Raw genomic sequence first — 25,130 nt, 5'->3', positions numbered from 1 at the left:
AACACTTTCCCCAATACCTTGGCCGAGAGTAGCAGTTAATAACAAACCATGTGAGAAAATATGAACTGGAATGAATATATGGTGTTCCCAATTGGGAGGAAATGCATTTATTCTATAAAGCCTTAACAAGTAGAGTTTTTATTTTATTTTTTGCTGATCTATACTTGCTTAACTGTATGGAATAATCCCAGATGCTTGATTATACTCTGAGATTTTCACTATGCATCTCAAAGTGGTCTAGAGATAAATATCAGGAGTTAAAGTGGGGTGATAGATCTATACCAGCTTCTCAGTTGGGTATGGTTTGGGACAAGATATTATACAATGGTGTCGCGTAGAGTGGTAAGGCAGCAGACTTGCAGTCTGAAAGCTCTGCTCATGAGGCTGGGAGTTTAATCCCAGCAGCCGGCTCAAGGTTGACTCAGCCTTCCATCCTTCCAAGATTGGTAAAATGAGTACCCAGCTTGCTGGGGGGTAAACGGTAATGACTGGGGAATGCACTGGCAAACCACCCCGTATTGAGTCTGCCATGAAAACGCTAGAGGGCGTCACCCCAAGGGTCAGACATGATCCAGTGCTTGCACAGGGGATACCTTTACCATTTTTAGAACATGTGATTTGTGTACAGAAGGTCCTAAGTTCAATCCTAAGCATCTTCCAGTAACAGAAGAAAGACTGAAGAGTCATTCCAGAGTAGACCATCCTTTCTCAACCTTTTTATCATTGAGAAACCCCTGCAACATTCTTCAGGCTTCAAAAAATCCTGGAAGTGATGTCAACAGGCCACAGTTCCCTGCTATACCCCTGGAAGTCACATCACCAGAAGTGACATCACCAAGATACTCCCACCATATGTGACTTCATGCTCATTGTCCCCTGCAACCCAATGACTGAAATGGCTCAGTGGTCTATTTTGCTGGGCCAGGAACAGGGCTAGGGCCTGTTCTATTACCCCCTGCCATCCTCCAAAGCAGTTACGTTAAAATGAGAGTATTTACTTCTCTGAAGTCTCTACCATGTGCAATGAGCCTCGACCAGCAAGGTTTCTTTACGATCAGGGCCCCTCCGCTTTCCACCCCTCCAAGCCCATCATTGGCCATTTTGGGAGGGGGGATCAATCAACATAAACATGTATGGTCATATCACCTGATAATTTTTTTAATTTTTAAATCATAGATAATATATTAACTCCTACTCAATTGGGAAAATCCTTCCGGGCCATCAAGAAAACCCAGGGTTTCACAAAAACACTGCTGAGAAAGCTTAAGATAGACCAATATGTGACTCAGTATAGAACGGTTTACTATGTTTGTATGTCTCTGGAATGCAGATTTGGGACCTCTGTGTTTACTGAAAAGTGTTTTTAAAGAAATATTTTGAAATCATTTCATTTCTGCAGTAATATTAGTATCAGTATCAGTTACCTATTTACAGCTATACTAGCCAGTACATTTATGTCCTTTCTTTAAATTCCGTAATAATTAATACAATTCCTGTTTCAGGAATACAGTTTTTAAAATAATTGAGCATTCATTTATATTAAACTCATTCTTTCCTTTTGGGTTTTCTAAATGTAATGAAACTTATTTGATAGACAAGCAGTGGTGTGTTTGAATAAAATGCCGTCATAATACAGCATCTAAGAGTCAGGTGCATCAGTAGTGTTATGGACTATGCAGTGTAAAAATTACAAGACCACAACAAAGACAGCTAAGCAGCAAGAGGATTTATTTAGAATACATGTTTGCAAGCATGGAGAGAAAACGAATTGGTGCATTCTCTGAAATCAGGATCCATGCACCTTATTTTTAAGACCTTGATACGTCTTCATGAAGTATACTGATGCTCACTCCCTCACTGTCCCTTTGACCAATCAGGTCGATGATGAAGGGCATACAATACCTATCACGGGTGGCTATATATCTTATTACAATTTTTTCTCTCTTTGTATCAAAGAGTACATTTCCTTATATGGAAAGATACTATATTCAGGAGCTATCTGTTTTTGACAAATTCAAGGTTACTTTGAGAGACAAAGAAATAACTTTATACACATAGTGTTACAGCAGCCAGTAATGAACTTAAAATACACTCTGCCTGACCTAAAAATAAACCATAGACAAACTGTGGATAAAGTGTGTGTATGACTCAATTGTGTTCCACAAATCTATATACTCTATATCACTAGTTAATGGAAGGAAAATGAATGAAACTGAGAAGCGTTTGAGATTAAATACTCATTTAAGTATATTTCAGAAATGGAAAAACTGGGAAATGTGGGTACCATTGGAAAAACAACCCATATTGTTGGCAAATATTTCATTTTCAAGAATATTTTTGTTTAGAGATAAATAATTTTGGTAACAGTTTTATAATGTTTTTAATCATAAATCTTTAAGTATTTTCAGTGTTATACAATTTAAATGAATAACCAAAATATCAGTAGTCCTAAATATTATGACTCTGAGACATTTTCTGTCCAAATAATCCATTACCTTTTGTTTACCACAAACTTTTGTTTTCCACTTTTAACTTTTTTCCTACTTCTCAGATTGTGAAAAGGAGAACAACATGCACAATGTAGGTTGCATCAGTTTGCAACTATCTCTTAAGTTTTGGGCATACTTGCAATTTTCTTATAGAAAACTAAGACATACACTTTTAAATTTTCCAAATATACTACACAGTATAATTTTATATGTTAAGGAAGTCCATTGTTGTTGTTGTTGTTGTTAGGTGCGAAGTCGTGTCCGACCCATCGCGACCCCATGGACAATGATCCTCCAGGCCTTCCTGTCCTCTACCATTCCCCGGAGTCCATTTAAGTTTGCACCTACTGCTTCAGTGACTCCATCCATCCACCTCGTTCTCTGTCACCCCCTTCTTCTTTTGCCCTCGATCGCTCCCAGCATTAGGCTCTTCTCCAGGGAGTCCTTCCTTCTCATGAGATGGCCAAAGTATTTGAGTTTCATCTTCAGGATCTGGCCTTCTAAAGAGCAGTCAGGGCTGATCTCCTCTAGGACTGACTGGTTTGTTCGCCTTGCAGTCCAAGGGACTCGCAAGAGTCTTCTCCAGCACCAGAGTTCAAAAGCCTCAATTCTTTGACGCTCGGCCTTCCTTATGGTCCAACTTTCGCAGCCATACATTGCAACTGGGAATACCATAGTCTTGACTAAACGCACTTTTGTTGGCAGGGTGATGTCTCTGCTTTTTAGGATGCTGTCTAGATTTGCCATAGCTTTCCTCCCCAGGAGCAAGCGTCTTTTAATTTCTTTGCTGCAGTCCCCATCTGCAGTGATCTTGGAGCCCAGGAAAATAAAATCTGTCACTATCTCCATTTCTTCCCCATCTATTTGCCAGGAATTGAGAGGGTCGGATGCCACGATCTTTGTTTTCTTGATGTTGAGTTTCAAGCCAACTTTTGCACTCTCCTCCTTCACCCGCATCAACAGGCTCTTTAGTTCCTCTTCACTTTCTGCCATTAGAGTGGTATCATCTTCATATCTGAGGTTGTTGATATTTCTCCCTGCAATCTTGATCCCAATTTGTGACTCCTCTAATCCCGCATTTCTCATGATGTGCTCTGCATACAAGTTAAATAGGCAAGGCGACAGTATACAGCCTTGCCGAACTCCTTTCTAAATTTTGAACCAGTTAGTGATTCCATGTTCAGTTCTCACTGTTGCTTCTTGACCTGCATATACATTTCTCAAGAGACAAATAAGATGCTCTGGTATTCCCATCTCTTTAAGAACTTGCCACAATTTATTGTGCTCCACACAATCAAAGGCTTTAGCATAGTCAATGAAGCAGAAGTAGACGTTCTTCTGGTACTTCCTAGCTTTCTCCATGATCCAAATGTTTAAATCACAAAATAAGTTTAAGTTGAATAAGAAAATGACTAAAAGAAGTTGGTTTTTGTACCCCACTTTTCACTACTCAAAGGAATCTCAAAGTGGTTTACAATTGCCTTCCCTTCCTATCCGTACAATGGATACCCTTTGAAGTAGGTGGGACTGAGAAAGCTCTGAAAGAACTGCTCTGTCAGGACAGCTGCAACAGAACTACGATTAGATCAAGGCGACCCAGTTGGCTGTATGTCGAGGAGCAGGGAATCAAACCCAACTCTCCAGATTAGAGTCTGTTGCTCTTAACCATTGCAACAAGCTGGCTATCCTATATTTCCATTTCCTTTCAACTTTTCCTATTTTCTCCCCATAACTTAAACATCTGGGAATTTTGAGTAAATTTATTTCAAGTATGATTAGTTTATTTGTGCAGTTTAATAGTTCCAGTAGGTCTGAGGAGACCTGGGCTCAAATTGCCACCCAGCTATGATGTTCTTGGGTGACCTTGTTGTGAGGATTTGCTATGGGGAGAACCATGTTAACTGTCCGGAGGCCCTTAAAGTAAGATAGGAATAAAAATGTGATAGATATACAGATGGTAGAGAGATAAACTGATTACATGTTATTCTGTGATTTTAGGTTTAATGTGAAGTAAGCATCCATGGCTTTGAAATTGATGGGAGAATTGGTATAGAAAGGAGGCTGCTTAACCCTGTTTCTCACAGCTGTTTGTCCTTTCCAATTAACTTCCTCTACTTACAGGTTTTTCTAAAGAGCGAGAAGTAGCAGCACAATTTTCTATGAGACTAACTGCAGAGACATAGTTAGAAGCCCCTTTTCCTATTGAAGCTACTTGTGGGGAAATGTACTTTATTTTGAGGTTTGGGCTAGCTTTCAGAAGTTTTTCTTGATTACCAGAAGACAGGCAAGGAGAGGAAAGTCAGTTGTTTCCAAGTATCTCCTGACTTACAAACAGCTCTAGAAAGCACCAACTATCAAATGTCAAATGTATAAGCAATCACACCGGACTGTTCTCCAGAAGAAAAGTGCAGAGAAAAACCAGCTGTAGGGTAGTATATGAAGAAATCTGTTCCTGTGTGCTAGTTTTCTGAGCATGTGTACATTTCATAAAGTTGATGAGAGCCAGCATATTTATTTCTATGGATGGGACAAACCATGAGACAAACCAAAGTGGTTTATGAACCCAGTGAACCTCCATTAAATTTGGTTTCTGGAAAACTGTCAAAAACAGTTGAGTAGTAGGAATGCTCCCAGTTGCTCAGCTGTTTTGAGTTTTCTTTAAGGGCACTGCACAAGAAAGCTGGAAAATGGGGAGCAGCCTGTTAGTTGTTGGGGCAACATGAAAAAAAACCATCCATTGACTGGTGATACAGAAGAGCCTGGGCACTCATCCCCCATCACCTAAGGATGCCCCTAACACCTGAACCTCCCAGCAGGAACTCACCCAGAGGTTGGTGGAAGAGAAGAGGCGGGTGGGATAAGAGAGACTGGCAGCGGAGAAGCAGCAGCCAGCTGAGTTGGTCAGTGGCAAGTTAAATGAGATAGCTGTGGTGAGCTGCATAGTGGCAGCAGGGCTGTGACTATGGTTGCAGTGTAGAAGCCAGTCCCATTCTAGGGCCCAGAGTCGGGGAGGTAGTGCTGGTAGGGAAGAAGGTCGTTCCAGCTCAGAGACAATGAGGATTGGAGTCTTTTTGCAGTGGCAGCATAGCCGGGCCCATTAGAAAGTAGGCTGGTCATGGGAGAAACCCAACCCACATGGTCCCCTGGACTGAACTGTACCTTCCCTACCAGTGCCACTGCTCCACCCTGGGCCTCTGGGGTGGGCCTGGCCACTGTACTGCTACTGCCACCGCTTCCCTGCTACTGTTATGTGGTTCATTGTGGCTGTCTCCTCCACCTTGCATCCACCTGCATCAGCTGGTGACCCCTTCTCCCTTGCTGATCTCTCCATCTTCACCAGCCTTTTCTCCACTACCCTTCTGGGTGAGTTTCCTCTGGGGAGAGGGGTTTAGGTGTCAGAGAACCCCTCAGGTGACAGGGGAAGCATGTTTGAGTGGTCTGGGCTCTTTTGGATGACTGGGCAATGGACAGGGGGTTTCCCTGTTGAAGCAGTGCCCAACTCTTCTTCCTCTCTTCTTACTTTCGTGTGCAGTACTTTTAAATTTCAAAGAGCCTGCATGAGAAGGTCTGAGTGGAGTAGTAGATAGTGTTCCTGACACTTTTTCTGCTGAATTCATAGATCAGTTTTCAAGGTGTCATTCTGAAGGGGGGAAAAAACCCCTTTGGTAAAAGGCCATGATGTATCTTCATGCTTTTATTCCCTCTTGGTTAGTGGACATGATTTTATTTAAAATAAGGGTATTAAAATGACAGCTATCACAGTATGAAATGCATGTTAAAAGTATTTTCCGTTGAGCCTTAACTGAGACTTTCTGTATACCATTTGTGGTGAATCGTTAATATTAATTGTCTTGAAAGCTTTTGGTATCAGCTTTAATTGGAGATGTATAGCATTTCTAAAAATGTAAAGATGTTGAATATTTGTATATCCCAGAGACAGAAGCATTAATGAGTATATCTTTATTTACTCACTTCTTAGAGTTGGACCTCCCCTTTTCTTGTAACTTATCAGCTTACAAAATATAAATATATTAAGTAAATCCCTGGTTATAAAATTGAATAAACTTTGTTGTTTGCATTCCTTTACTGAGAAGTAGATGAGCCTGATAAACCTTTAGGCATTTTTATACAACTGGAGTTGATTTTTTGGAAACTTTCTGGACAGGATGTTCTATAGTACAAAGGTTATCAATGAAAATTCTCTGGCTTGGGTCCTTAAATGTGACTAAGTTCAATTTATAGGGGGGGGTCATTGCTGCCCATCCTTTCCTGTAGAGCCTCAATGCCTCCCCCAAAGCCTCTCACAAAGATTAGGAAAGCTTTGGAAATGATAGTGGATATGGTGCAGGGGGTCGGAGAGAGAATTGAGACAAAAAAAATCCATCATGCTTTTGCATGGATGAAGCAAGAGATCATAGGGTAAGGTGCCTATCCATCCAGCTTCTAGCGGGACCGCCCCGCCTTCAGGCCACTTGCCCCGCATCATGCCATGTTCCGCAGATGTCCCGCGACTGCGCTCTGCCCATCGAGAGGCGAGACGGCATGGGGCGAGGTGGCACGGGTGGCATGAAGCAAGGCAAGTCGGTGCAGGACTAGGCAAGCGGCCAGCCATAGGGAGGCGGTGGTAGTGGAGCCACACAGTGGGACACCAGGGATGGGGCGGGCAGCCTCCGCCCCACCCCATCTTCCAGGGCCAGCGGGGATGGGGCGGGCAGTCAGCCAGCTGCCTCCGCCCTGCCCCCATCTTCCAGGGCCAGCAGGGATGGGGTGGGCAGTCAGTCAGAATGACAAAACAGGTGGGCAAGCCGGGGTGGAGGGAAAAGAGCTGCCGCCAAACAAGAGCCCCCCCGCCGCCACCCCCTCACCCCGCTGCCGCCCCCAACCTGCCACCGCCACTGCCACCACCACTGCTGTCAAGCAGGATCTGCCGCCCCCCGCCCTCCCCTCGGTGTCCCGCTTCAGCTTCCTCAAGATCTGGTCACCTTATCATAGGGCAATTGTCCCACTCTAGTTGCAGACCTCTGAAACACATCCTGAGCTATTCCTCATGGTCCCCCAACCATGTGGCTTTTTAGAGACCCCTAGAAGCCTCCTGTAGGAGAAGTAGGAGAAGCAGCAGCCAAGATAACGGTTGTGAAATTTGCCCTATTGATGGTATATGTGTCCTTAAAGACTTGCCCATGTAGAATAGAATAAGTCCTCCTTCCTTTATATTCATATTAGGTTGTTTAAAGCTTTTTGGATCGTTTTATATATAGGTTTATATTTTAACAGTACCAATTACTTTATAATAACATGTGTACTGTGTTTCTTTCTTGCTGCCTAGTTCCGTTTCTTGCTGCCTTTTGACAATGGTGTACTATTTGTCGTAATGTTATTTCAATAATTTCTCACTAATAGAAAAAGCCAAACGAACAATTTTTCGAGCTGGTCCAGGCTACAGACTTCTGTAGTAGACGAGATTGTTTTTATGGATTATGTCATTCCATTTATATGCTGACTTCTCCAGATACAAGAGATGACCTATTGATCTGTCTGCATCTTAATTAACATAATCTTTCTCCTTTTGTATGAGCATATGATATCAAGAAGTTTTATTTTATCAGTTTCACCAGATGTATTCAATTCAATTTCTATTACAGGTGTTTCTTTATATATTGATTTCTTGCTTTAAAAAAAGGTGAATGGGGAAAATTGCAATATATGTTTCAGGTGACTGTGTTAATCTGTAGCAGTAGAACAAAGTCAAGGAAAGGCCAGCACCTTTTTTCAGGGTATGCACTTTCATGAGTTTAAGCTTGCTTCATCTGATATAAAGTAAGCAAATGAATTTTGACTCATAGAAGTTGTTTGGCAGTCACTTTTGGCTTTTGGGTAAAACTCAAACACATCTCACATCTGACCAGCACCTTTGAAAATAAAAAGTTCAACTGGCAATCATTTCTAGCATCCCTAATTTTCTGTCTTTTTAATTTATCCTTTAAACAAGGGCTACTGTTATCTTGTGGATATGATTTAACAGGATTGGTATTATCTTTAACCGCTCCTATTAAATAAAAGGGTAAGGCCACCTGGGGAGGAGTTAGGGCCGGCCCTGTCCAGGATAAAAACTCAGAGGGTCCAATCAGGAGCCACAAAGCGGCTCCTGATTGGGCCTTCCAAGTGTCCATCCAGGGCCAAGCAGCCAATGGGGAGGTGCGCAGAGCACCTTCCTATTGGCCCCTCACCAGGACAGACCAAAATTCCATTCACCCAGCCCAGTCTGGCTCCCAGTCTGCTCCTGACCACCGCAGGGAGAGAAGGTCAGCAGGGCTGCCAAGGGGGATGAGAACAGAGGCTTGGACAGGCTGCGCCAGCCCTTTTCGCCCCAAGGCTGTCCTAACTGCCATGTCCAACTGCAAATTGCCTCAGAATCCTGAAAGAGCTGGCAGGAGGCTGGAGAGTGCTCCCCCCCCCCCTTCAGGCCTGCTGCGAAGGAGCCTCTGACAGGCCCTGACTGAGGGAAGGAGGCCTTTCCAAGAGCAATGCAGGGGAGCCTGAGGGCCTTCCTTTTGAGGGGGGGGGGACTTTCCCCTTCTGCTAAACAGTTGCCTGACAGGGAGGCCACAGAAAAGCCCCTTCTCACTTAAAATACTGCTCTGCCCGGGGGTTGGACACAGCCAAGCCATGTGTCTTTCTTCTTTGCAACTCTCTGCAGATTTGAGGCCACTGCACAGCATTATTCTGCAGAGGAAACTGGCTATTTTGTCTCCTGTTTCATCTGCACAACAACCCTGTGCAGTAGGCCTCTAGTCTTTCAATTCAACAACAACCTGTGTGGGAAGCCTTAAATGTTTCTTCTCTACCACAACCCTGTCCAAAGTAGCCCTTTCTGCCTGGGGAGCTGATCTTTACACTCTGCAGGTGAGCTGTAATTCCAGGAGCTCTCCAGGCCACACCTGTAGGTTGGCTACCCCTGGGTTGGAAATATTCCTGGAGGTTTGGAGGTGGGACTTCAAAATCATACAATGCCTCAGAGTCCAGCCTTCAAATGAGCCATTTTTGCCTGCAGTTGGTAGGGAGTGGTGCAGGAGTGTCCCTCCTGGCCTATGGGTTATGGCCAGCCCTTCCCAGCTACTGTTTGTATTCTGGGGCGCAGACAGGCAGACCAGCATCAGTCCTGTGAGCCTGGAAAGTGCAGGAAGATTTAAATACATATTTACAGCCTGAAACTGTAAATAGAGAACAAGTACATGTCTGGAGACACATAGTAACTGTAATGACTTATTGGCCTGGCAAATAATCTTGGCCTGGCAAATTAAAAAAAAAACAGTATAAAAAACCTTACTAAGGTCAAGACTGCTGTGTGCAGAGAGTCTTCCTCTTAGGGTTGCCAGCTTCCCTGTGAGGCTCGCTACCCCACCTCCCTCATGTGGAGTCTGTTCTTCTAAGGAGTAACCATGAAAGAAGCATGTGGGCACATAACATTTTACCAACAGTGAAAACATGGGAGATAGAGGGAACAGGGTGGACACCTGTGTACTGTGACTACCCCATGTGTATTAGGGCAGAGGGGCATTTCGGTGAATGTGGCCTAATTCACACAAGAAGGGAAATGACGCAGAACTGGGGGGAATTGGTTGCCATGTAATCTTCCCCTAAGAAGAGTCTCCAGTCTGATTTTCCCTTCACATATCTGAGGACATGGCTCTGGAAAGCTTATCTGTAACCACTATGCCATCATTCCCAAAGGTCAGTCCTTTCCCACAATCAACGAACATTCCACACCACAGGTTCTTGACACCCATATCTCCACACCCATACCCTCATTTGCCACCATGCCATCACAACCTCCCACACAACACACATATTCAACCCCATGCCCTTACAGACTGGACAACTCCTCCCCTTCCTTTTCTCACTGCCAAGCTCTAGCGCCCGTTGTATTCTTGGAGACAACGGGCTTTGCCCCTAGTTGATGAATAATGGCAAAAGGAGATATCAACAGGGAAACGATACAGACATATCAGGGGAGGTTAATTGAAGCTTTGATCTAGAGATCTATGAACTAAGCAGAATTTTTCTTTTTTCTGTTGTATTGATAGCAAAGGGATGAATATGATGCCAACTTCCCCTTTCATCCCCCAAGAAGCTGATGTTATCTGTTTGATCACTAACTTGATAGTGCATGTGTGCAAATGCAGTATTGGGTTCACTGTTGCTAGGTTAGATACAATTCAACCCTACCCTCAAACCATTTATGCAATTATCATGTGTGCTGATCTGTGTGTGAACACGTACTTCCTCAGATGTATTGGTTGCTTTTGGGGGGGGGGGCATGTGTCTGAACTAAAAACCCAGATACTATAGTTTGAACTATAAATCTCATCCAGTGATGACAAGTTGTTTCTATAAGCATTGGAAGTGAGGACTCTCTGTCAGTGGGAGTACTTTTGATACACCTGTATCATGTGACTGATCATTGTGTTTCGAGGCTTACCTCTTCTGCCTCTGCTGAATTCAAGTGAATGATCTCCGTGATTACCCAAATCACTTGAGCAGATGCCCAAGGCATCCAGACTAACTGTAGTATGTTACATTTCTACAGAGTGGCACTCTTTTAAGCCCATTGACTGCTGTAGTTGTTGTTGTTGTTGTTGTTGTTGTTGTTGTTGTTGTTGTTGTTGTTATTATTATTATATTTATTTCCCACCACTCCCTACAGGTTCGTGGTGGGTAACAGTAGTCTTAAAATCCCCCATTAAAACTCCCACTAAAAGACTTAAAACGAAGAAGAAGAAGAAGAAGAGTTGGTTCTTATATGCCACTGTTCTCTACCCGAAGGAGGCTCAAAGCCTTCCCTTTCCTCTCCCCACAACAGATACCCTGTGATGTGGGTGAGGCTGAGAGAGCTCTGATATCACTGCTCGGTCAGAACAGCTTTCTCAGTGCCGCGGTGAGCCCAAGGTCACCCAGCTGGCTGCATGTGGAATAGAACCCAGCACGCCAGATTAGAAGTCTACATTCCTAACCACTACAGTACACTAGCTTTAGTGTGTATGCATACTTCATCAGATAAACTGGAAATTAGCTGTTTGGGATTGGTTTAGTGATACTCCTTATGACGCCAATCTCTTCCAAATTCAAGGAGTGACGAAAACTTATCTCCCAGAATTTTAGGAATGTTTCAGGTTTTAGCTGCCCAACAGTGACCTGGCAACAGCTGCTGCTGCTGCTGCTTTCTTCTTCTTCTTCTTCTTCTTCTTCTTCTTCTTCTTCTTCTTCTTCTTCTTCTTCTTCTTCTTCTTCTTCTTCTTCTTCTTCTTCTTCTTCTTCTTCTTCTTCTTCTTCTTCTCAGATTAGCCTCTTCCATCTTTCCTCTGGGCATAGAGCAAGGATCACTTGGGGAAGGTGGGTAGTTGTGAATTGTTTGCATTGTGCAGGGGATGGACTAGATGATCCTTGAGGACCGCTGCAGCTCTGGGTTTCTGTGATTTGGGCAAGAAGAATGCTCTGTTGGCAACATTTAAGATGAACATATTATTCCTGCAATGAATTGTGTCACTTATATGTTACTTAAATTAAAAAATCAGTTTATTGTGGACTCAGAATCCCATAGGAGGAATTCTCTTTCAGCATAAACTTGAGAAGCTTGAGTGGCTTATGATATTACTTCTTCAGGCTCATTTTTTTGAAATAACAGCAACATAATTTAGCAGATCTTTTCCTGTGCTAGGAGAGAAACCAAAACCCAATGCTCCCTTTCTCTCTTTTGTAGACTGGGTTTGAAACTAATGAGTTCTATTTCACTGGTCATCTAGTTGGAAGATGGCCATCTCTTCTTAAGAGATCTGGGCTCTTTTGTATGCATTAATTCATTAAAATGCAAATGAGAGCCTGTCTATTGTTTGCTACTTAGGCTGGAAATCAGTAGGGGCTATTAAAATGGACTAAGTGGGGAACTTAGTTAATGGTGCAGTTTATTAATTTCTAGGCCAAATATGGATGGGGCTGGCTCCATTATTTAATTTACAATGAAATTAGAAAGTTGCCTTGTAGACTCTAAAGTCAATGAGAAATTTATAGTCCTTGGGAAAATCATACCATCATCCAGAGATTTTTCTTCGTATGTGTGGGTGGTGAGATGTTGAACTCATTTAGTCTTAAGAAAATGGAGAAATGGCATACCCCTTTCCTAAATAACCAAACAGGAGGTTCACTGCTGGATTAGACCAAAGGTCCATCTAGTTCAGTATCTTGCTCCCCACAGTAGCCAAGCAGAAGCCCCACTAGGCCAATAAGCAAGGCAAGCTGGCCCAAGCTCCTTCCTGATGTGCCCCATCAGCAGCTGGCATGTAAAGGTGCCTTGAGAATACGGATGCTCTATTTAGTTCTAATAGCTAACAGCCTTTGGTGGCTTTGTCTAATTACTTTTTAACACCCTCACTCCCGAGTACACACAAATAGGATCAGCTTAAAAAACCTAAATCAGGATTTGGAAGCGAGCTGTCTGACTTCTGTGATCTTACCTCCCCCCATCCCCAGTATCATTGGAGGACAGATTTCCAGTTGGAAAGCAAGTTGTTACTGAGTTAGGGATGTGGGACAGCATTTTTAAAGCTTCTTACTTAATGGTAAAGAGTCAAATGCATCCACCCAAAGAAAATACTTGAACAGAGATTCTGCTGTGCATCCCCCATCCAAGAAGAAAAAAAAGGCTAGAGAATTCTCAGAAGGCTAGCTCAGTCTACAGTAACTGCTCTTTAAGTTTGGAACAAAACAACAATCACAAAAACATTGGGAATTTATTTCTTACAAATGTACACTTTGGTTTATAATTATTTGGGCAGCAGCTGCTGGTGAATAATAGTTGCAGCGCCTGGACATTCTTTTTGCGCTGTGTGTAGAAACTGCAGAGCTTGTGCAGCGTAGACAAGAAATGCCAGAGGCACACATCTGTTTGTGCAGTTCTAGTTCAGTAGTTTAAAGGATGAAGTATCACCTCATTATAGAACTGCCATGTATGAGTGAATTTGTGGAGCTTGCCCTCCTCACAGTAAGACAGTTCTAATCTTCTCGCAACCCTACAATGGCAGCATGGAGATGAAATGTTAAGCTTATCAGGCCTCATCTGTACCATCACTTACTTAGTGAAACCCAGGCCATCTATTATGCTGTCATTTCTTTATTCCTGAGGTGCCTGGATGCAGAGAGCTAATACTGAACGATACAAGATATCCTCAAACTTCACAGTGGAAGAGGGTAAGGTGGGGGGAGAGAAAAGGAAGTGGCCATTGTAGCCTGCTGGTTAAGTCTGTGTCTGTCTCTCTCTCTTTAAAAAAGGAAGCATAGTGCTGGGATCTAGATCCAGGATATATGATTCCTTCATAAATGAGAGTTAAAGTTCAGGAAAAAATAATTCAAATAGTGAAGTCTATGAAACAGTGACAAGGAAAATATGCATCTCTAAAGAGATTTTGGATTTGCCTCCTCTTTTTGGTTTTGACGTACATGGAAGGTAATAAATATGAATTATGTGTGAGGTAAATTTAGTCTCAGATGATTTATCATCATAAACCCAGCATCAGAACCTTTATCTTTAATTCCCCAAGTGAACTAGGGGTCAAGCTATGTACTACATGCTAATGTACGTACAACATTAGCTTTGTGGTTTCTTCCTTCCGGCATGAACCTTCAGGAGGCTGATGCTTGGCAGATGAGAGAGTTTTTCCCCCTCAAGATGGTTAGTTAATCCTTTCCTTACTTTCCTCTTAACTCTTCTCGGTTCCTCCTGCCTATGGGAGTCCCAGATCAGGATTTGCAGGTGAAGGGGAGTTTTAGGGCAAAAGCGCTGTTTGAGCATAGCCCAAGGAAGACACCTCACATTATTTCCAGTTCCTTAACCCTGAAACCACACTGAAATACTTAATATCACTGATGCTTCTCAGTATTTCTTACTTCTTTGAAATATGTATACATAGATCTACAAATTTTATTTGGTTACCACCAACAAAGGACATATGCCTTGGAAAAACGGTGTTTTTCAGATCTGGACACCAGGAAGCCAAAACATATTGGTATTCCCAGTTATCTGGGTTTCAAATACAAGTTTGGTATTGGATCCCCCCACCCCCCATTCGGATATTCTTTAACTCCATTTATTCCGTATTGGGGATGGGGGATTTTTCTGGAGAGGGTTTTTTTTTTAAGCAAATTGCACAACAATCACAGCATAGCTGATGGTTCCCATTCTTTAAATAACTGTCAAGTTTCAAGTGGATTGGACCTCTTAGGCCCCTATAGTTCATGATGCCCCCATCCGTCCTCTCATTTTTTTCTGTGGAGGAAAAGTTCCATACTTTCTCCAAAGCAAAGAATAGCTAAAGATACAAGATCAATAAAAACAACCACTAGTCAAAAGCACCCCAAACTGACAGAACCCAAAAGCCCAAAGGACTAATGAAGGATGAGGGAATCCACGCAGAAGCATTGGACAGTGTGGCACACGTAACACAACAAATATAAAACCTGTTAACCCGATCCAATGTTGTTCAAGCCAAACTAAATTGGAATTCTGTTGCAAGTCTAACAAATATAAAATCAGTGAATTTGAGTCAGTATATATCCTGAGAGTCAAAGGCAATGTTGAACCAGAAAATCCACCAGAAAATGCAAACTCAACACAAAGCAATTTTAGCAACGAATATAGTGATGAACGACCAACAAAACTAATTTTAAGGGACAGAAACCTAGCCAAGCCAACTGGTAATCTGATACCAAGCCCCAGGAAGACAAAGACACACTGGAATAGTAGAGAAAAAGCAGTCCTGGGAGCCTTACAACATTAGTTCCCAAGAACCCCAGTTACCGCTGAATATTTCTTGGATTTTATAGTACCCAAGACAATCCATTTATAAAAGATTGCTGAAGAGCAAAAATTATGCAATATCCAATGATGTGTAGATGCAACCAATATTTAACCCATAACAGTTACTTTGTTGAAGTTCAGAAAACAAAAGGTTTCCTATTAATTTGTTATAAGCTTTCTAGTCCTAGCTGGCAATTTACCAGTTTGTGTACTACAAGCTGAGCTTGCTCTGGCAGCTTGTAGGACATCAACGGTTTGACTGAGGGACTCTGATATTTTTTTTCCCTTTTTCCTTCACTTCTTCATCTTCTTAATCACTTCTTCCAAACTATTCTTTTGGTTTCTGTGGGTGGAGTGGGTTTTGGGGTGCTTTGGGGTTTACTGTTTCTTCTTATCTGAGGGGCAGCATTGTTTGCCTTTTCTTCTTGGGGTTGTGTTTCTTTTAAAATATTATTTTTAAAGTTCTTTTCAGTGTTTTGTTCTGGGGAGGGGCACTGTAGTTGTAGTTGGAGTAGTCCATTCTCCCAGTGTGGTAGCTGTTGTACTTGTAGTAGGATGCCAACTTCGGGTACTGTTGTTCTGTTCTGGTTCACAGAGCAGTTCTGTCAGAGCTCTCTCAGGGTGTCTGGCATCAAGAGAGGAAGGGAAGGCAATTGTAAGCCGCTTTGAGACTCCTTTGGTTGGTGAAAAGCGGGGTACAAAAAACAAGCAGTTATTCATCCTCTTGACTTTTCTGTATTTGTTGGGGGGGGGGAAGCTGAATGGGAGAGCCTGTGATGATGGAGAATTTCCCACCCTGGGCTTATATATGAGTCAATAGGTTTGCCCAGATTTTGTGGTAAAATTAGGTCCCTTGGCTTATATGCGGTTTGGCTTATATGCGAGCATATACGGTATATAACCCCAGCTGACCAGTAAAATCTGAGTAAGTGAAAACAAAAGCCTTCTGCCCGAGTGATTATTCAACATTATCAAATGTAAAGGTGCAAGTACACTCAGAATACAACTAATTCTGGATTGTAAACCAGCATAACCTTTGGGAGTTCTAACTTTTAAAATTTCTTTTATTTATATTTAACACTACTTTTAAGTGGGCTAAAGTACCAATTACGAATGAGCAGTATGTTCCAGGCTGTGAATGAGATGGTCTTTCTCCTGATTCTTTTGTTTAGCAGAAACGAAATAGGGCTGCCGGAGTGATTTGTGCCATGATGACATGTGCTACACTGACTTTAAGGAGCTCAGAAATTTGCTTGTGATTCAGATTTTTGTAGTCCCTGTTTTAAAGAGTGGGATACAGTTACCAAAACATTTATAAAATTGTATCATAACATTGCAGTCTCCTAAATAATAACTGCCATTTGTTTTTAAGTGATGATGTTTACATTTATTATATCAAGTTCCACAACTGCATAAAAAAAGTTTGTTCATTACTTAATTTGATTGACTAATAAGATCCAATATGTTATGAAAGGTGAAGTGGGACCCATGATGTAGATTAGATTTTCTGGACATAAATGTATGACCCACTCAGGGTAGAAAAACAGCTGGAGGAGAAATGACTGCAAATGGAAAGAAGAGGATCAAGCAGCCTTCTCCTCCCGGTATTCCAAAGCTTCCATCATCAATCATCATCATCATCTATCTCATTATTATTATTATTATTATTATTATTATTATTATTATTGGATTTATTCCCCACCACTCCCAAAGCCAGCTTGTAGCGGGTTACAACAATTCATCATAAAACCCTGATAAAAACCCCATTAAAAACAGGACATCCATCAATAACAAAAACCACAGATGGCGAAATCTAACCCAAGCCTCCTACCAATATCTCATCATGTGAGCTAGGAGGGGACCTTTTCATTTTTGTTTTAAATGGGAGATTGTTAAATGTGTCTTTTGTATCGCACCTGATTTGGCACTTCATTCACAGTAAATGAAAGCCCTCCAACTTCCTTAGCAGTTAAAATGTCTACATTAATTTTAAGTGTAAGTATTCTTTTTATTTTTGTAAAGAGAGTGTGATGGAAAGCAGAAGACAGGAGAATGTTTTGTCCTTGACAAGCAGAAGAGTAGTACTGGCGGTAAAATAAAGCTCTTGGAAGAGTTAAAATAAAGCTCCTGGAAGAGTGAAGTAGAAGACCTGTATTATCCAGACAGGAAAGTTTTAGGAGAACATTATTCAAAGAGATAAGTGATTATTGGACCTAGTAAACATCGTCATCATGAAGACTGTTTGAGCTGAAGGGCAACAAATGTGGGCCATTGCCCCCTTTTCTGCTGAGGCAAAACATTCTTCTTATTTATTACTAAGCTATCTTTTTCTTCTGACTGAGGTAGTTTTTTCGCTGTCAGTATTTCACCTATAGAAAAAAAATAAATCTCATGACACTTTGATGTCAATGGCAGCCACATTGTTTTCCTTCTGAGGGCCTTTCTAGAATAGCTCATTTTTCTGACTTGCCGCTCAGGCATCTGTAGATTAGTTCTGGTGAGTGGTGAAAAGTGGAAAGTTAATTCACTCATTTCCCTTTTTTCCAGCCTAGAATCCCCCCCCCCCCAAAAAAAAAACCCTCACTCACGGGTTGCAAAGATTATTACTAGTAGTATTAATATTATAAAAGTAATGGTTTTGCTATCAAAATCTTATTTTATATATCCTCTAAAGTTGGAAGTGCCTGTTGTGAGAAACAAATCTATCTACAACTCTCTGATAACTTTTTTACAAGTGCTGTGGCAGCAGAATCCCTTCACAGGTCATTTGTTATGTAGTTTTTGAGACCATCTTGTACCCATTGAAGGCATCAGAATGTTCTTACAAATGCAGCACTTGACTTGGCAGGAAGACTTGCAAACACACACCCGCACAGGGTTACACAACTGCAGTTTTCTGCACAGCTCTTACATTCTCTAGAAACACTGGCTTGACATTATAAATTTTAACATATTGGATTGCTTCCTCCACAGAACTAGGGCCAGGTTCCTCTTATATCATGTCTTTGGGTTAGGCCTAACTCTCTAGTTAGATTCCCAACCTCTAGATACATCCTGGAGATCTCCTGGAATTGCAGTCAGAAATGTATGTCAGGGCAAGAGGAAACCTGGGAAGAAAGGAATCCTTGTGTAGACTGTGCATAGTTCTTGTACTGGATACAGGGGTAGTAGCTCTAGGCTAGGGATGCCAGCCTCCAGGAGGGACCTGTAAATCCTCTGGAATTACAGCTCATTTCCAGTCTCCAGAGGTCAGTTTCCCTTGAGCAGCTCTGGATGGTAGACTCTGGCACTGGACATAGTCATCTCTGGCTTGCATATCTGAATCCCTTTCCTTGCAACAGCCTTCCTCCAGCCATTTTCTGCCTTCCTCCAGCCATTTTCTGGTTCTTAGAAGAAATTCTGAGAGGAGGTAAATAGGAAGAGGCAACTGGGGGAGTGCATCAGATTCAGCTCTTCCTTTCCTTTTCCATTGTGTGTGTGAATTCAAGAAGGTCCCCACAGACCAGACAGATTAGCTGAAAATCACTCTGTCCTTCTGACTCCTCTTCAGGCTAGTTAATATATATATATACTAGTAAGCAAGCCCGCTGCAGGGAAATGCAGCGGGTGCTAGGACTCACCGGCGGCGGGCTGGTCGGCGGCGTCGGCGGTGGCGTCGGCGGCAGCAGGCTTTTTTAGGCAGCAGGCAGGCAGGCTCCCTCGGGCGGCGGCCTGACGCGGCGAGAGGCGCTTTGCGCCTCTTGCCGCGTCAGTCCACCAGGCAGGGAACCCCCAGCAGCTGCGCTTTGCGCGACTGCCGGGGGCTCCCTCGGGCGGCGGCCTGACGTGGCGAGAGGCGCTTCGCGCCTCTCGCCGCGTCAGGCCGGGAGCAACTGCGAGCCGCGCTGCGTGCGGCTCGCAGTTGCTCAGGCTGGGAATCGGAGGGACCAATTGGCAGGCGCTTCGCGCCTGCCAATTGGTCCCTCCGATTGTCTGTCGTGAGGAAGGGTCCAACCCGGACCCTTCCTCATCACGGACAAAGCCCACCTCAAGGGGGCTTAACGAATTATTTAGTCCGTGGCGCCCATGGCGCCACGGGCTGTTTAAAGATAGGTGAAGGTTTTCAGCATATCCACTCTACCAGAGATCCAGGAGATCCACTGCGAGTTTGAGTAGACAGTACTGATTTTGATGGACCGAGCTTCCATGTTGGTTGGAAGTGGGAGAATGATTGTGAGACATATTTTTGGAGAGTGCTGACTAATCCTTGAAGCCATCCCTCTTCTGATCCCCCCTAAAAATTCATATTCATTTGTGAACCCCTTGTCTTAATTCTTTCATCATCCCTAAACTGAGGACTGCATCTGGTCTCCTTCACTATTATTGCTATCTTTTTCACTTGAGTTTGGAATTGCCTTGGGAACAAGGACCCTTTTTTCTTCCTCCCTTGGGCAGTTCTGAAAAAAAAATCATGTATATTGATGTCATTCTGCATCTATAGTATTGTAAGTGATGTTATTTATGGAAAAGATCATATGATAAATCAATCACTGAATGCCTGTTGTCATCTGAGAACCATTCTGAACAAGGCAGAGCCACTGAGATCTATAAAGTGGGAATAACAGGAAGAGACATTGTAATGGGAGTCATTGTAATGGGACAGCAATGTGAAAGGCATTAATGCATAATGGATGATTAAAAATTAGCCTGTTGCTTACTTACCCCTTGTCTTTCCACCGTGCTGCAGCATTGCAACTGATTGATAGTTTTGCATTGATGTTAAGAGCTTTTAGATAGAGCAGGCTGACACTGTTTGACATGCATAAGAAATAGCTAGAGTGCTTCACTCAAGCTGTGAAAGTTAATGAAGAGTTGTTTCAGTTTCCTAGTCTTGATACAATCACAAAACTCTGTTAGCTCCTGGAGATGAGTTAAGGCAAATGTGGAACATGTTGACAATCCTTGTGTGGACAAGGGATGCTTTTTGAAGGCATTGGAGTAAACCTAGAATAAGGTGTTATGCACACTAATGTGATATTTTCAAACAGACAGAAGCATCAGTTTTCTTTTCATGCTGTGCATTTTGGGGCTGTGTGTGATTTTAAGCTGCTTTGAGTCCCAGCTGTGGGGAGGAGACTGGGATATACATAAATAAAGGTAAATTCATAATACAACCCTGGGCCCAAATATAATTCCTAGGATGAAACTGTACCTACAATAAAGATTGGTTAAAGGGAGATGATGGCAAAAACTACTATATGTTAGTATATTTTCCTCTTGGAGTAGGAACTAAAGAAGACCGTTTACACACAGGTTTCATGCCAGGGTTCAGGCTGGAGTTTTAGTCATGGCAGGTTGCCCTACCTCTTCCTGCACCCACAATGGGGGAACATTGGCCCAGTGCGACTCATCTGCCCCCAATTTGTGCTTCTGCATGGGAGCTGGGGTAGTGAAGTTTCCAGTGGGTAAACCAGGGGTAGTCAAACTACAGCCCTCCAGATGTCCATGGACTACAATTCCCAAGAGCCCCTGCCAGCAACCATGTTTGCTGGCAGGGGCTCCTGGGAATTGTAGTCCATGGACATCTGGAGGGCTGCAGTTTGACTACCCCTGGTGTAAACGGTCGAAGTGTTGATTTAGAATCACAGCATCATAGAGTTGGAAGGGGGCATATAGGCCACCTAGTTCAACTCCCTGCTCAATGCAGAATCAACCTAAAGCATCCATGATAAGTTTCCATTCAACCACTGCTTAAAGACCTCCAGGGAGGGGAAGCAGTACTATGTAGAAAGTAGAATGTGGGAAATATGTTTAAGATTTACTTCCTCCACACTGCAACTTCAGTTAGTTCTTTCCCCTGCCACTGCTAAAAGAAGATCCACTGATGGATCTCCTCTCATCACATCTGTGGTCTTTTGAATTATACTACATTTGTTCTGTTAATTGTACTTTGGCAGTCAAGCATCACACACTTGCTACTGTTTGAGATGCAGTGCTGAGTTGACAGTTTTATATAGGAAGACAATATTACATGTACTTTATGTTCATTTCTGGGCATTGGAAATCCTGTTTAGAGTCTCATAGGAACTACTGACTGGCTCTTTATTTTTCTCCCCCCCCTTCTTCTTCTGTAATTGATTTCAGTATAGGGAGATGCCGACAGCCTCAGTGATTACAGCTCTTTAGCTTTATGAGAACATCACTAATATCAGCATAGTTATCATCCTTCCGAATTAGGAATTATATACATATAGCTACCTGTTCTGGATCACTGTTTTAGCAAATGAGTCTTTTGCTGACACAGTGGAATCGGGGAGCTAAGTAACATTTTCTTATAGGGAGTGATATTGATTCCACCTAAGACTATAGATTAGAGTGTGAATGGGAGCATGGCATATGCTATACTTTGCATTAATAAAATAGGATGCCTTTGTGAAGACATGTAAGGAGCTTGGATTCCAGAGGTTAGATACAAGTAAGTATGTATCAAATATTAGAGAAATACCATGGTGGTGTTGGAAAGTGCCATCAAAACTAGGGTTGTCAACCTCCAGATGACACCTGAAGATCTATTACAACTGATCTGCAAACAATCAAGATCAGTTCCCCTGGAGAAAATGGCTGTCTTGGAGGTTGGAGTCTATGGCATTCTATCCTGATATGGTCCCTCCCCTTCCCAAACTCCCATCTCCAGGCTCCACCCTCAAAATTTCCAAGAATTTCCCAACCCAGAGCTGGCAACCATAGTCAAGAGAAAGCCAACTTATAGCAACCCTGTAGGGTTTTCGAAACAAGCTTGCCATTGCCTGCCTGTGAATCATGACTAAGGATGGGACATGAACTGGAAAAATGTGGCTCAGTTCATGGTTTATGGCATGCCCCATTCACAAACATGGACTGTCATTAACCTTAAGCTGAAAGAGAAAGAACTGAATACATTATAGAGAGTTCTGGTTAACCTCATCTTCTTGCTCCCTTGGATCTTACCACTAAAAGAATTATAAAGGGAAGTAGAAATTGGCCTCTTAGTCCAGTACTAAAGATACTTTTGATGCTTGTTAGGTAGAACAAATCTTCTCATGATCATCATAGAGTTATGGACAGCTAGTTTTATTTCTTAATTTTTTTTAGATTTTTGGATGCTGATTTAAAGAAGATCCAGTTGTTTCTACTTTTAATGAGTTCAAAAAGAATTTAAGTAAATGTTGGTACTATGCTGTTTTGCAGATATCTACCAGGTGTGGACTTACTGGCAATAGGCTGCAAAAAGTTGTCTGTTGGTTGCTGATATGATAAGTAATTGGCTTACTTTCTGTCTCAGAGATGCATTGCAAGGAAAGTGTGCATGGGATACTTTCCAAGAAACTGAAGTACTGATGTATATCGGAAAGTATAACAGGAATATCAGAAAGTTACCTGCATTAGTCATTAGAGCAGACAAGGGATAGGGTTAATTAATTCTTAACTGACACTCCATTTATAATAGCTATAAATGTGCTGGGATCATAACATTCGGGCCTTTTATTTCAAAATAGCACCTTGTCTTTAGCCTGTGTGTTTAACGCAGATTATTATTTGTCATATTTATAACTTCCATTGCTTAATGTTCACAACAGCTTATCCATACATTAAAAGCAAACAGGACAAAAAGTATAACATCAGGAAACAATATTAAAACAATGGCTGATGGCATTTGAACTATAAGACACTGATTTAAATCTTACCCAAAAACATAAGGAAACTGAGTAGCCTAGAGCAGTGGTCCCCCAACCTCTGGTCCGGGGACCGGTACCGGTCCATAGATCAGTCGGTACTGGTCCGCAGCTCCTCCTCATCCTCCTCCCCAGCTGCTGCCTCAGGGGCTGCCCTGCCACTCTGCCGCCGGCTCACCTTTGGTGCTCTCCAGCGGCCACCATGGCTGGGGCTCCCCCTCAGTGTGGCACTGCACAGCTGCTGCTGGCAGCGCCCCACAGCAGGCAGTGGGATGTCAGGGGCGCCGGCAGGAAAGCAAGTGGAGCAGGGGCTCAGGCGGTGGTGACATCCCTCGGCAAAAGACTACCCCTCCCCAGGTCACAGTGAAAATTGTCAAGCATTGACCGGTCCCCCGTGATAAAAAGATTGGGGACCACTGACCTAGAGTATAGTGCAACATAATCAGAATTGGGAAACGTCGGTCAAATAGATGTCAGTCAGTCATCTTAGAGTGCAAAGTTTTCATCCAGTTCTTGGACATCAGCAAAAAAGGACTTGTCTGAACTTCAAGAGAGAGGAGATTTCCTTTACTTGGCACAGCCACTGAGAAGGTTCTAGCACTAGTCATCAGTTGCCTTGCCTTATAAGGTGGGATCATCCACAGAAGGGTCTCATGGTATAATTAAAGAGATGGGCCAGCTTATGTGCTAGATGTCCCTCAAATAGTCGGGACCCAGATAAAAGTTGGACTTTCTCACAAGACTGTAAAAAAAGAAAAGAAAAGAAAAAACTAACTCACCAAATACAAAGAGTGGAGTCATTCTGGGCTGCTGGAAATAGTAAAGTTGTGGCTTGTACTGTTGTTTTAATGTTCTGTTATGTTTTATTTTGTTGTGACCAGCATCGGGTCCTGATTTGGTCCAGAGAAGGTTGGGCCAATAAATATTTTAATAGTCGTTTTTATTTAGTCATTTCTACTCTTGACTGTGATTTGAAGATGTCAGCTTTATCTGTACAGCATTTTCACAGCTGCTAGTAAGAAAGACTGTTGTCTCATCAAAATAAAAACATACAGTGAGACAAACGACACAATCCAAATTCTAAAGGAAGGAGGAAGGAAATTGATAAACACTGTCAATTTTGTTTAGGCAAGCTTTGTAAAAATCCTTAGAAAAATTAATCATATAAGATATCCTTAAAATTCTATAAACTTCCTGCCAATGCCAGAAAAGTGATTCAGAGCTTTTAGGCTGAACTACTATAAAAGGCAAATGTGCTCACACATTCCTTTATTTTGCTTCCTTTTCAGAAGCTTCCCCATTGAGCACAAGCTGGACCCAAGTTACTTTTTGACTCCCCCCCACCACATTTAATTCTGGGTTTTTCTGCATATGTTATTTTTGTTACTTGTGTGCCCATACTGCATGAGAAGTCTGGAAAAAACCTACACTTTCCTCACAAAAGCCCCAGATCAGTGATTGAATCAAGGGAGCTTTAAGCATAAGAACTGGAAGACATGGGTATAAAAGGTTTTGCTCTTTGTTTTCCAAAATGAATATTGCAACCAATTTGGTTAACTACTTGGAATATGCATATTCCATTGGACTGTGACTTTGGTTGACAAATACATGGCTTGTCACAAAGAGGGTTGCCCACCTCTAGTAGACCTAGAGTTCTCCTGGAATTACAACTGATCTCCATACATCACAAAGATCAGTTTCTCTGGAGAAAATGGCAACTTTTGAGGGCAGACTCTATGACATCATATCCTCCCCTGGCACCATCCTATGACATCATATCCTCCCCATCCCCATCCTCCCCTGGCACCACCCCTACATCTCCAGACATTTCCAAGCCAAAGCTGGCAACTGGAGTTACAGACCACAGGTCCCCTATCTTGAAGCCAAGAGCAATTTTGGAATTGCAGGGTCAATAAGTAGGTACCACCACAAGTGGCTGCCATGGTTAACAGTGAGAAGGCTGCCATGGACTGTTGGGTTGGCAAGCCAAGTATTCTCCTATGATTGAGACAGCTGCTTCTGAATGGGAGCTTCTCCTGCAGAAGGTTATGTTGCCAATAAATTAAAGGAAACTTGGGATTGGTACTTTGCTCTGGAATAGAG

The 25,130-nt window shown here is 42.6% G+C and overlaps 1 protein-coding gene across 4 annotated transcripts in view; it reads left to right on the top strand.

Annotated features, from left to right (window-relative positions):
* The window catches only part of CACNA2D3 (calcium voltage-gated channel auxiliary subunit alpha2delta 3), a 774,612-nt gene that overhangs the window by 154,339 nt on the left and 595,143 nt on the right, over window positions 1-25,130 (top strand). The window lies entirely within an intron of this gene.

The sequence above is a fragment of the Paroedura picta genome, chromosome 3, assembly GCF_049243985.1.
Source record: "Paroedura picta isolate Pp20150507F chromosome 3, Ppicta_v3.0, whole genome shotgun sequence".
In the NCBI taxonomy this organism is placed as follows: Eukaryota; Metazoa; Chordata; class Lepidosauria; order Squamata; family Gekkonidae; genus Paroedura; species Paroedura picta.
The sequence above is the reverse complement of the archived record's forward strand: the minus strand, read 5'-3'. Positions and strand labels throughout refer to the sequence as shown.